The 12,958-nt window shown below is 37.9% G+C and overlaps 1 protein-coding gene across 1 annotated transcript in view; it reads left to right on the top strand.

Annotated features, from left to right (window-relative positions):
* Positions 1 to 12,958, top strand: part of LOC116094045 (vomeronasal type-2 receptor 1-like) — a 95,623-nt gene that overhangs the window by 37,525 nt on the left and 45,140 nt on the right. The window lies entirely within an intron of this gene.

The following is a 12,958-nucleotide window of genomic DNA, read 5'->3' as shown; positions in this document are numbered from 1 at the left end:
GCTTAACAGCACCACAGTGTCCACTGTTCTGGATGAGTAGAGCTGTGGCCTCCATGTGACATGCAAAGTGGATGATTATTTAGCTCAGTCTTCTCCTTAACATTGATTTTGAAGCAGCTAATCATGCTCTGAATTAATATTGGGGGTTTGGCTTATCATTATATAGTCAGCATAGTGAATAAAATCATATCCTATAAAAGCTGATCCTTGGAAATGATTTCTTTAGAACCTTTTTTGTGTGATTTTAGACTAGAGGATATAACAGATACCTCTTATCTGAATTGATAAGAAAAAGATCAGGAAGATATTTTTTAAAACTTACTTTTTTCTGTAATACCCACCCCCCCAGTCTATGCTAGAAAAGCAGACCTTGAATATTTGCCATGACAGGCAAGATTTACAGGTTGTTATGACAGGCCTTGTTGTCATGAAAAGAGACATCTACCTTGGTTGCAGCTAGGAGCCCTGATACTGGAATTTACAAGCTGATAAGATACGGAAACCTATTGGATTGGCTGTTCTGCTGTTGCTATTCTGCATTACTGTTCTGGGATGGGCTTTGTGGTTTTTCCATATATATATATATATATATATATATATATATATATATATATATATATATATATATGCTGTGCTGAATAGTAAACTTTGAGCCTTGATCAGAAACTTGTCTTGGCTCCATGTATCTCTTGCTCCTCACTTTTTTCATTTCCAGCCCTCCTTTCAGGTGAGCCCTGCTCGACTGTAAGCTACTGGACAACCACATTGTTCAACTTATAACAGGAATAGAAAAACTTCTCTAATTCTGCTGCCTGTCCTGGGATTTCATAGACATTCATAAATGGGAAAGTATATGTTTCCCATTTCTCTAAGAAATAAAAACAAAGGGCATTATGATGGCAGCATAGCACTTAAGTATATTATATAGTAAAGACACTGATTTCAAAGAAAGCTAACAGTTACCCAAAACAAGTAATAAGATGCTAGCTTTGAGTGAAAATTTAGTGATATTTGCCATGTCATTATGTAGAGGTAAGTAGATATTAAATAATTTTATAAAATGTTTTCAATCTCCTATTCTTCTAGACAATGGTATGTAGAAATAAATGATAGACAGATAGATGGATAGATAAATAAAGAGAGAGAGAGAGAGAGAGAGAGAGTAAAAAATACAATTTCTGAAAATACTTACCAACCAAAAGACAAGAGTAATAGAAAGTGCTCTGTCTTGGAGAGAGCTAAATAATGTTTGTTCATCTCAGTCATCCAAATTGAACATGTTTATCCAGGAATATCAGCAGAATGTGGAATGAGGAAGACTAGCTATTAGAATAACTTGGGAACTTATTTACTGATTCTTACTTGCTGATCAGTCCAGAAAAGAGAATGAGCTTCCTCCAATTTAAATGAGTTTATGTCAAGGGACAGCAAGCCTCAAAAGTAATCCTAATTTTTGTAGGCAAACTATACACCAGTGTTTTCCTGGATAAACATGTATTCACCCACCTGTCCCCTATCCTGTGTGCCACAGCCATTATAACTAGAAGATGAGAATTTGTACCAAAGTTTGAAGAGCAGGGAAATGGAGTTTTTGGTTAATTTCAAATTCCACTTATTTTTGAGAAACTTCATTCACATGGAAACACTTGGGTAATAGAGGATGATGTTTTGATAGTATAGACTGATAACTGAACAAATATCTGGGGATGCCTTTAAGTGTCACTCAGGTACATAGCTGGAACATCTTCCATGCTCTCTATTGAGGGTACAAATAAGACCAGAGATGGCATAGGTCTAAAAAATTGGTGTGCTCATAAACTCAGAATATTGCCATGTTCATTTCTGTTCTGAGATGTTAATCATTGAATTTAGGGTTGAAAATAGAGTTGTTACAGAAATCTACCAGTTTAATATCAAAGATTCCATTAACTCCTCATAGTACAATGCAGAAAAACTGTCTCATAAGATGCATGATCGTGATCCTATTTCTACTTCAGATGAACAATAGGTTATACAACAAAATATCAATTATACCCCAAAATGTAATGATATTCTTGTGAAACTTCAGTTTTAGGCTCTAAAAATTTTTATCTAAAATAGTCAATCTAAAATTTGTTGATTAAACATGTATGCATTGTATAAAAGCACCTTATTACAGTTAAAATAAAAGTATCTACCTGTAAAAATGCTAATAACCTAATTTACAATGTTATTTTACTCTTTTTTCCAAATGAAAGACATTTGGAAAAAAAATCTAAGTATCTATGTTTTACTTGTTAAAAAAATAGTCTCAGTAATTGTGGGTGAAATTCCTTGCTGTGGGTGAGCACTTGCATGTGTATTCACTGGGCACTGGGAAGAATATTAGAACTAATTTCAGTGGGTTACATCAAAATTATGTTATTTTCTTGAGAAGTAATGTGACAATCATATGACAAACAAAATTACAAAATGTCTTTCTCAGTGCTGAACAACATATGCAGGATACATTGTTTATTTTACATTTTGTTTTGTTTTGTTCGATTCAGTTCCCATCAACTTGTGTAGGGTTATGGGTCCCTAAGTCTGCGCAGCCACAGTGCATGGCTGCTGGAGAGGTGGGACATGGGGAGTTGATTGAACTTACCCCAAGTTGTTGCCCAGCGGGGGTCAGGCCATAGGGAGGCACCAGGATACCACTCTGGGGTGGGAAAACACAGTCTGAGGTACCTGACAGCCAGAGCTGGTTCAGAGGTCCTGGGGTCTGCAATGAGGCCAGGGCCATCTGCTTCTCAGGCTCTTGAAGAGCTGAGAATGGATTGGGGGTCAGTGGGCTGGATATAGCCCTGGGAGAAAGGGGAAGAGTGGGGCTCCAGCTGGTCCCCCAGTGAGAAACTTTAACTTGACTTGGCAGGCTGGCTTGAGCTTGAGCTTGTTAGTGACTGGGAGCACAGAGAGGCTTTCTATGAAAGATTAGACAGTGGCTCTGTAGGCAAAGGCCTTCTCCATGACTCCTGTAGGCCGATCCCAATGAAAAAGAGGCAGTCCATTGTTTTAAGGCATTTAATATCATGGCGGAACATAGATGTGTAAAACCATACCCTACTTCTAAAAGTGGATCTGAAATTAAATACCTTTTGCAGGGAGGAAAGTCTAGGAAGGAAAGCTTATTGGCTAAGCCCTCTAGTCCTTTAGCTACCTAATTAAAATGGAGATCTGTCATGAGTATACTTGACCACAGCTCACTTTCTCTACCTGTGGAGGGGCTTGAGAAATTGCCCTTACGTGACTGATGGCCACAAATCTATGGGAAGCTGTGGCTAGTGACAGGGGCCTGGTGCCAGGAGCAGGCTAAACTTTTACTATCCCTTCAGGGTCTCCAGTGTTTCTAGACTTAGCTCAACCAGGAACCAGGCTACCTTTCACAGTCCCACAGGTTTGGTTTGGTTTGGTTTGGTTGAGCTATTTAAACCCACAGAGCCTAATTCTATATTCTTATTAGCTTATTCTTTGGTGGTTAATTCTTCCAAGAAAATCCTCAATTTGAAACAAATATACCAACAAAAGGTGTGATCCATTTCAGATGAACCTCCTGAAAACAGCTCTAGTCTCATCTCTTCTTTGCTTCTCGCATTCTGATGACTCTCTGTCTTAAATGGAAACATCAGTGGACATAACCAGATGATAAACACCTTCCAAAATGCTTCTTATTTTCAACAGTTGCCCTTTCATACAGACATTTCACACAACCCAGCTCTACCTATACAACTCCCAAACGTTTACTCCTGTCATTTACTTATTTCCTATTTTGCTTCTATGTCGTGGTTATATATAAGACGCTGACCCAAAAAAACTTTGGATGGACAAGGTGTATTTAATTGAACAAATCCCAGGCAGGGATTTCAGGCAGGAGTTCACAGCAGAAACTTAGAGGTAGTGATACAGAGAACATAAAGGAACTCTTGCTGTCCTCCTCCAGGAAGTGACTGAAGATGCTACTGTTTACTATCTACTTATTCTCTGTCTCTTCATTCTGCCCTATGATCTATGAACTCAGAGGCTTTATGATGATTAATGTTCTCATCTTCACAGAATCTAGAATCAACTCTGGGTAAACATGTAAGAGATCATTTTTACTGCATTTATTGATATAAGAGGTTCCATCCACTGTAGATGATAGCATTCCCTAATGGAGATCTCAGACTGTACAGAATGGGAAGTGTTGGTATGATAAACACCAGCATCACTTTATAGATTCTTACATTATAATCTGATTTCAAATGCATTTCTGGCTCATCTTTGGTAATGCCTTAAACATGATTCTTATATAAATACCAAGCATTTTCTCTCAAAATGTTATTCTATGGCATAACCCTGAGGATAGGGTTTTAATGCTTGTTGAGAACATAGTTAAGTCATTTTTACCCTATCATTTTTTTCACTCAAACTCTCCCATGTAGTATCTCACTTTGTCTTTTTTTTTCAAATTCATGGCCCTTTAATTATTGTTGCATACATGTATCTGCACATATGTGTATATGTATGGCACATAAATATAACTGGCTAATTTTGTAAGATGTTGCCTGTATGTATGTTTTCAGGGATACCCATTTGATATTGTGTAAGCAACTGAGGTTCTCTTTTCTGGGAAAGACTCTTGGCCCTGCTATGAGGTGGGGGGAGGAGGATGTTGACACTACACTTCAAAATAAAGACTAGAACTTTGTTTCCCATTACAGTTCCTCATTGCTTCTGCTACTTATTTTGGCATAGTGTACTTCAAATATGAGTATTTCTGCCTTATTCTATTTCAATGTTCTCTGACTATCCTCACTGGAAAAGGAACAAAGCTGGCTGCCTGTAGCTAGAAGATATGTGACCCCCACAGCTCAGTTCCCAATATTACAAAAGGCTTCCTTCATATGTAAGCACAGCCTAAGGCCCTTCTACAGATCACTTTATGACCCAGAAAGAGAAAATGGTTTATAACAATATAGCAAACATATCTCCCAAGGTGAAGGTTTACAAATTTCCACTGGATGAAGGCATTTGGGTCCTATGACACAGCTGTTGTTATATCAATAATACACATTTACTCTGGACTTGATTGACTCCCCATGCAGGCCTAGGAAGAATATGGACAGCAGAGGTTCTCCCCATAGCGACACTAAAATCTGAAATGTCTTCAGACTTTGATACCATAGAGGGAAAAATGGGAAAGAGATACTCAGACCAAGTTAACATTTAACAATGACTGTTATTCTGCTAGAAATGGAAATGAAGGGTTTATGAGCTGGAAGCTGGAAGATGTGCTATGTTTCTGTATTTCACTGACTATAAAATATTAAATTATTTCAACTTCCATTTTAAGGTTCTTTACATTTTTATTCACTCAAATGTCTACTTGAAGCACATACCCCTTAGGCAATTTCATACATATAACCCCCCCACACACACACACACAAGCACACCCCTACCTATATGTATAGTCTTGTATAGATTGTGGCAAGCCTAGAGGAATGTTTCAAATTATTCTCAGAAGGATAGATACAGAACAGTAACTTTTGTAAGTTTAAATAGATACAAATATCTTATAATCTGTTTAAATATATGTTTATATTGGTTATTATTTGTTATCTCTTATTAAAATTACTTCATAAGTTAAAATATATTACCAGTGCATGTATATGGAGAGAACATAGTATACTTACTATGGTATTATCCAAGTTTTGTGGAATATTGGATTTCTCATGAATTTCTTTCTAAACTGCACACTGTGAGATTCACTAATATCTTCAGTTTTTCCCAACCTTCCCAGTGATGGTGTAATTTGCTATTTCCAGTTAGTTTTCTTGCTATTATTTACTATACATCATCTGTATCAACTTTTAAATAGATAACTCTGGGGAATCACTGTGTTACTATTCCATTTCTGCTGTATTAATACACTAGATATTTCTCTAATATAAAATCTATAAATGGCAATCAAGTTCTTCTCCAGCAGATTTTGGATCATTGTTATTTTTAAGTTAGGGAGAAAATGTCTTTAAAAATATATGTATGTCTAGCAAAAGTAAAAAACATCAAGCCTCTAGGAACACTCATACACAGCCTAGACCATCCTTGTCATCTCGCCTTTAAAGAAACATCATGAAAAGAACAGCGTTCAAAATGTGCTTTCACAGACTACTTTAAAAATCAAAAATAGAGGAGGGAGAGATGGCTCAGTGATTAAGATTACTGCTCTTCCAAAGGTCCTGAGTTCAATACCCAGCAACCACATGGTGGCTCACAACCATCTATAATAGGATCTCATGACCTCTCCTGGTATATCTAAAAATAGCTACAGTGTACTCATATGAATATAATGAATAAATCTTTAAAAAATAATAAATAGTCTTAGAAATTACAAATGAATCTACATATGGTTTGGGAGTTATATCATGGGTATTGTGAGCTTTGGGGTTGAAATCCTCTTATCAGTGAGTACATACCATGTGTGTTCTTTTGTGATTGAGTTACCTCATTCAGGATGATATTTTCTAGTTCCATCCATTTGCCTAAGAATTTCTGAATTCATTTTTTAAATAGCTGAGTAGAACCTCATTGTGTAAATGTAGATTTTCTGTATCCATTCCTCTGTTGAGGGATATCTGGATTTTTTCAAGGTTCTGGCTATTATAATTAATGCTGATATAAATATAGTGGATCATGTGTCCTTGTTTCATGTTGGAGCATCTTTTGGGTATATGCCCAGCAGCAGTATAGCTGGGTCCTCGGGTAGAACTATTTCAATTTTTCTGAGGAACTCCCAAATAGATTTCAAAAGTAGTTTTACTAGCTTGCAATCCCACCAGCAATGGAGGAGTGATTCTCTTTCTCCACATCTTTACTAGCATCTGCTATCTCCTGAGTTTTTGATCTTAGCCATTCTGATTGGTGTGAGCTGGAATCTCAGGATCGTTTTGATTGGCATTTCCCTGATGACTAAGGATGTTGAATATTTATTTAGGTGTTTCTCAGCCATTCAATGTTCCTCAGTTGAGAATTCTTTGTTTAGCTCTGTACCCCATTTTTAATAGGATTACCTGGTTCTCTGGAGTGTAAGTTCTTGAGGTTTTTGTATATATTGAATATTAGCCCTTTGTGAGATGTAGGATTGGAAAACAACTTTTCCCAATCTGTGGGTTGCTCTTTGTTCCTCTTGACAGTATCCTTCACGTTTCAGAATCTTTTCAATTTTATGAGGTCCCATTTATCTATAGTTGATCTTAGAGCCTGAGCCATTGGTGTTCTATTTAGGAAAATTTCCCTTGTGCCAATATGTTCAAAGCTCTCTCCCACTTTCTTCTCTATTAGATTCAGTGTATCTGGCTTGTATAAGGAGATAAGAATGGATCAATTTGCATTCTTCTATATACAGACTGCCAGTTGAACCAGCACCATTTGATGAAAATGCTGTCTTTTTTCCACGGGATAGTTCTGGCTTGTCAAAGATCAAGTGACCATAGCTGTGGGGGTTAATCTCCGGGTCTTCAATTCTATTCCATCAATCAGCCTACCTTTTAATGTGCCAATATCACTACTTCACTGTGGTACAGCTTGAGGTCAGAGATAGTGATTCTCACAGAAGTTCTTTTATTGTTGAGAATGATTTTCACTATTCTGGGTTTTTTGTTCCAGATGAATTGGAATAACAAAAAATTTCTGTGAAGAATTGAGCTGGAATTTTGAAGGGGGTTACACTGAGTCAGTCATTTGCTTTTGGTAAGATGGCCATTTTTACTATGTTAATCCTGCTGATCCATGAGCATGGGAGATCTTCTCATCTTCTGAGGACTTCTTCCATTTCTTTATTCAGACATTTTAAGTTCTTGTTATATAGATTTTTCGCTTGTTTAGTTAGAGTCACACCAAGATTTTTTATATTATTTGTAACTACTGTGAAGGATGCCATTTTCAGAATTTCTTCTCAGCCTGTTTATCTTTTGAGTAGAGGATGGCAACTGATTTATTTGAGTTAATTTCATATCCAGCCACTTCGCTGAAGTTGCTTATTAGCTGTTAAAGTTCTCTCATGGATTTTGGGGGCATCACTTATATATACTAGCGTATTATTCCCAAATAGTGATATTTTGCGGGGAACAAAATAATCACAGGACCTAGAGGGAGGGAGAAAACAAAGAGGAAGAAAGGAGGAGGAGGGAAAGAAGGGGGCAGGAACAGATATTGGATGGAACAGGAGAGAAGTACAGAAGACCAAGAAATTTAATAGAAACATGGAGAATAGCATACTGGGTTATACACTAGGAAATCCCAGATTCCAGGAAAGCAACAGGCTCCCAGGAGCCAATGGAGATTACTTTAGCTGCAATATCCCACCTCCAGTAGATCTGCACAGCTCCCAGTTGAGGGATCGGCCACCTGTACATCGCACAATTTTCAACCCAGAAATGTTCCTGTCCAAAAGAAAGACAGAGACAAAAAAATGGAACAGGGACTGAAGTACAGGCCATCCAGATACCTGTACCTAAGGATCCATCCCTTTTGCAGATTCCAAACCTCCACACTACTGCTGATGCCAAGAAGTACTTGGTGACAAGAGCCTGTTACGGCTGTTTCCTGAGACGTTCTACCAGCACCTGACTAAAACAGATGCAGGTACTCACAGCCAACCATTGGACTGAGCTTGGGGGTCCCAATTGGAAAGCTAAGGGAAGGATTGAAGGAACTGAAGGGGATTACAACTACATAAGAAGAACAATATCAACTAACTGAACAACTTAGAGCTCCAAGGGGCTAAACTACCAACCAAAGAATATACATGGAGGGATCCAGGACTCAAGATACATATGTAGCAGAGGATGCCCTTATCTGATATTAATGGAGTAGAGAGATGGTAATAGGTAAGGGGGTGGTAGAGAGATGAGGCAGGAGTGAGTGAGTGGGTAGAAGAGCACCCTCATAGAGGCAAAGGTGAGAGAGTTCCAAATGGGAATGGGAGGTTGATGGAAAAAAAAGGTATACCTAAAAGTGGTATAGTTGCACTCACAATTTAGTGACAACCAGAACCTGTCTACTTGGATGTAGGTGTCACTCAGCAGGGTCAAAATGATGCCTCATTCTAGAAACTAGCCACTTTCTCTGGGCTCATGAGATTATGGACCTTTGAAAAGAATATACTATTACCTCTTTGCTAGACCTGCAAAATGCCTTACTCTATTCTACATCTTATCCTTCTACCCATAGATAAATGTACCCCTCATCAAAAAAGCTTCTTTTACATCCAACAGAGACCAATGTAAAAAACAAAAATTGGGCATAATGCAGAGATCAAGTAATTATCAGGAGCCAAAGCCCAAATGATACTTCTATATCAAAGCTCATCAGTATGTACGTATGTAATTACATGAATTATACACATAATAAAATAGGCATAAATTATACATTTCTCTGTTCTTAGGTTGGCTATATTAGCTTTTGTTAATAATGCTAAAATAAACATTTATATTCAAAACTATGTGATGTGTTGATATGCAGTCCTTTGCATAAATACCCGGAAGTGATATAGCTAGGACATATATGGTTAGTATGATTTTATTTTTGAAGAAGTATTTTGCTAATTTTCATAGGTTCAAAACCAACAGCCCAGTTAGTCTATTTCTTTCCCATTTTCTATTATTTGTTTTTTATTTTTATTTATTTATTTATTTGTTTGTTTGTTTGTTTCGAGAAAGGGTTTCTCTGTATAGCCTTGGCTGTGCTGGAACTCATGCACTCATGCTGTAGACCAGGCTGGCCTCAAACTCAGAAATCTGCCTGCCTCTGCCTCCCAAGTGCTAGGATTGAAGGCATGTGCCACCACCAACCAGCTATATATATATATATATATATATATATATATATATATATATATATATATATATATGAATGCCATTCTGACTGGGCTAATGAAATTTGAATGTAGTTTCAACTTACATTTTTTTTAACTAGTAGAGAAGGATATTTTCATTTAATTATTGGCCATTTGGGTTTCACTTTTTGAAATGTCTGTTGATGAATTTCCCCAATTTATTGTCTGGGTTATTTGATTTCTTGTTTAATATTTTAGCTCTGTTTGTATTTTAAACATTACTCTTCTATCAAAGGTTTAGATTTCCTTTAACTGCCTTAAACTTTTATTATTTTGTTTTTATTTCTCTTATTATTAACTTTTTGAGAAGATTTTCTCCTATGTTCATTAGTAGAATTATTCTATAGTTTTCATTTTGTGTTATTTCTTAATCTGGTTTTGTTATCAGGATAATATTGGCTTCATAAAGAGTTTGGTGTGTTTCTTCCTTCTCTGTGTCTCAGAAACATCTGAACATACCAGAATCAGTTCTTTAGAGGTCTGGTAGGAATCCACAGAGACTGCATCTGCATTAATTTTAGTTAGATATATTTTTTTTTAATTAGGGCTTTAAATTAGGCTCTATAATCTATTAAAAATTTATCTCACTGATTTATTTTTGGTGTTTAATATAAATCTAAATATTTATTCATGTCTTCTAGTGTTTTTCAATTTAGTAAACATACATGTTTATAGTATGTCCACAGGATTTTAAAGTATTTTTTAGAGTCTTTTGCAATGCTTCTTTTTGTTCTATGATATTAATAATCTTTGTCTTTTCTAGTTCTGTTGACAATATTGAAATTGGGCCTGCACATCCTGTTCATTCAAAGAACTTATTCTTTGTATTATTAAGTCCACACACCAGCTCTTTCTCATATTTATTTCATTAACTACTGTCTGAATCTCAATTACTTCTATTATGCACATACACACACACACACACACACACACACACACACAAGTTGGGGCACTTATGCTGCTCTAACATTCTAGCTCTAATATTTTAAACCTCTTAGTCAAATTGTCTACTAAGATAACAATGAAATCTAGTTATGACACAGAGAAACCCTTAAACAGTGGAAGCAATCATGTGTACTTGTGCAGTCACCATGAAACTTAAGTTTGGAGGTTCACAAAAAGTTAAAATGAGAGATAGCATATTATTTAGCTATACTATTCCTTGATTTGTTAAAAGTACTTTAAGTAAGCACAGTGCAGAGATACTTGCTTATTTGTGATTATCATTGCACTATTCATAATAGTCAGAAGACATGGGCAGCATAGCTAGCCATCAACAAATGAATGGGTAAAGAAAACATGATGGGTTTATGTTGTGGATTGGCCTGGTGCTGTTCTGAAAAGGAGTGGATCACCTACTCAAGTGACTTCATGTGAACCCTCTACCCATTTTAACTGGTAAAAATAAAGGCTAGAGCCTGTGATTGGGCAGTGGAAGGGAAAGGAGGTGCTGGAATATTTAGAGAAAGTTGAGAAAGAAAGGAAGAGGTGATTTGGGGAAACAGAGGAGACAGAGGAAGATGGAAGAAGAGGAAGTGGAAGCAAGATGGAGTAGAACCACAAGTCGCAAGTGGCAAGGGATCTCATATCTGGGGAATAGAGTAGTGTAGTGGTATATCTGCCCAATCTAGCCATGTAGTTTATAAATATTACAATGAATTTGTGTGTTATTTGCAAGTGCTTATTAGAGTTGGAGATTTACTGCAACAAATTGGCACTCATTATATTGATTAGAGCCCAACTAACCTGAGATAAAAAAAAAAAATTACTGCCCTTCCCCCATCCCCAAATACCTGGCTGGGTTAATGATCTAGGCTGCAGCAAGGTATGGATTGAAAGCTTGCTGGGTCTGAGTGGTCTACAGAGCTATAGAGAGGCTCCCTCCTCAAGCCCCAGGCAAACAGGTACAGCCAGGGGCAGCACCCCATCCCTGAGCTGGATTTGGGCATCCTTATTTAGAATTCCCAGGGAGGGACAAAAGAGATGTTTTTGAGGTAGTTTTCAAGCAGATACAATGACCTCATCTGGGCATCTACACCCAAAATATGGGGCAGTGGGCAGTTCTGACAGCTGGAGTCTAGTAGAGCAGCCACCTGAGAACTCCGGAGACTCACTGGGCAAAGCAAATTTGTTCACAAGGGATGGTAGGTGTTCGGTGATAGCTTCTGAGACCAATGGCTCAGATTTCAGCCCAAACCCTTCACAGCTGCCCCTGCAGGAGATGTGTGCTCTATCAGGCAGACAATACCCCAAGCTCCCAGCATTCTAGCTGGACCCTACACACTGTCATCTGACCACAAGTCAGGCATGCCATGCCCCATACAATGAAAGGGGCGGTTTGCCCCCCCCCACTCTCTTACTCTTCTCCTCTTACTCTTGCACTCTTGATCTTACTCTTCTCTTCTTACTTCCTCTCTTGCTCTCTTGCTCTTTTGCTCTCTTGCTCTCTCACTCTCTTACTCTATCATTCCCCTCTGCTCTTTATTCTCGTCTCTGGCTTTCTCCTTCTCCTTTCTTTCTCTCTCTCTCTCCTTCCTCTCCTTTCCTTTCCTTTATAGAACCAGCATATTTTCTCCTTCCTACAATAAAATAACTCATTTATATATTGTCTCTTTTTTAACTAATGTGCTTGCAGCAAACAGGTCAGCACGGAGGAGAGAGAGACCCAGGCCTCAAAAGCAAGCCTCCTGCCTTGAGGGGAGAGAGAGAGAGAGAGAGAGAGAGAGAGAGAGAGAGAGAGAGAGAGAGAGAGAGAGAGAACCTTATCAAGGCCTCAGCAACAGGGCCCTGCCTATGGAACAACACCAAGAGACCCTTTCTGTGCTTGCTTCTCCATATCCTTAGAGTCTCTGCACAGGACAGGGAAAAGCCAGACCAGTTCTGTTAGCTCACTGAACTGGATGCACTACAGGCTGCCTGAGATCAGCACATAAGCCCAGGCTGCCAGCTGCAAACCCAACAAAAGACAGAAAGCCAGCTCAGAAACACAGAAGCCATGCAGGTCTTTCTACAGTCAGCCACTCTGTGCATAAAAGAAGCTGAGGGACTGCTTGTTTTGAATGGAAC

Source organism: Mastomys coucha, unplaced genomic scaffold (assembly GCF_008632895.1).
Source record: "Mastomys coucha isolate ucsf_1 unplaced genomic scaffold, UCSF_Mcou_1 pScaffold16, whole genome shotgun sequence".
NCBI lineage: Eukaryota > Metazoa > Chordata > Mammalia > Rodentia > Muridae > Mastomys > Mastomys coucha.
Note: the sequence above shows the minus strand (reverse complement) of the source record. Positions and strands in the feature narration are given on the sequence as shown.